Source organism: Mastomys coucha, unplaced genomic scaffold (assembly GCF_008632895.1).
Source record: "Mastomys coucha isolate ucsf_1 unplaced genomic scaffold, UCSF_Mcou_1 pScaffold23, whole genome shotgun sequence".
NCBI classification, from domain to species: domain Eukaryota; kingdom Metazoa; phylum Chordata; class Mammalia; order Rodentia; family Muridae; genus Mastomys; species Mastomys coucha.
In genome coordinates, this window is record NW_022196906.1 from 51435330 (window position 1) to 51436171 (window position 842).

General features: G+C 45.7%; 1 long non-coding RNA gene across 1 annotated transcript in view; it reads left to right on the forward strand.

Moving 5' to 3' along the window:
• LOC116072858 overlaps positions 1-159 on the forward strand; it is a 12701-nt gene extending 12542 nt beyond the window's left edge. The window contains exon 2 of the long non-coding RNA XR_004111574.1: positions 28-159. This is a non-coding gene — a long non-coding RNA (uncharacterized LOC116072858). The remainder of the gene's footprint in view (positions 1-27) is intronic.
• Positions 160-842: the final 683 nt, after the last annotated feature.

The following is an 842-nucleotide window of genomic DNA, read 5'->3' on the forward strand; positions in this document are numbered from 1 at the left end:
AGTGTGGGCCGTGTGGATGGATAAAAGGTGGAAGGGCTGAGTGACTCCACAATCTTAAACTGGGCAAGGGTGAGGTTTCCCAAGACATGATGGCTCCCCTAATCCTCTTTACTTTTTAAGTATCAAGCATCTTTGTTTTGATTAAAACCGTGTAAATTCTTTCCTGGAGGCCCACTTCATGTACTTATAACTTCTGTCTTGTGTAGGCTTCTCTTTGTGCCTTTGACCAGGCTGTTTTCTCCATCTGACCTTCTCTCTTCCATGTTTCCCTGCTTCTTAGCCTTAGCCCCCATAACTCACTGTATGCTGACTGTTGGTACCAGGGCCTCCCACTGTGTCCTCCTCAGTCCACAGGCCTCAGCTTTGCTCTCAGCTTACTTCCTGCCTATAATCTTTCCAACCCTGGAGAAGCATCCCTGTTTACCTCTGCTTAGTTAGAATCCAGTAGAGCTCTGACCTCCTTCCCACATGTAGCTGTTGTCTGAATGTACACTTCTCTGTCTCTTGGCACTTGTATGCATGGGAATGGTGCCCTGACTATTTGTGTTTCTCTTTTCCTTTCAATGATGCATTCTTCTGGCTCTCTGGCTGTGGTTTTCTTCTCATTTTGCAACAGTGTCTCACTAAATAACTCTAACTAGCCTGAATCTCATGCTGTTCCTGCCTCCCCAGGAGTGCTCATAGGTGTGCGCCACCACACTTAGCGTTGCAGCTCCCTTTTTACATTCTTATGTTTTATTTATTGAATGGTAGAAGGTGCAGAAATATTGCAATATTCTGAAGTGGGGAAACTCACTCCAGCACAGTTACTTAGCTAGGAATTGCCAAGGCGGTACGATCCT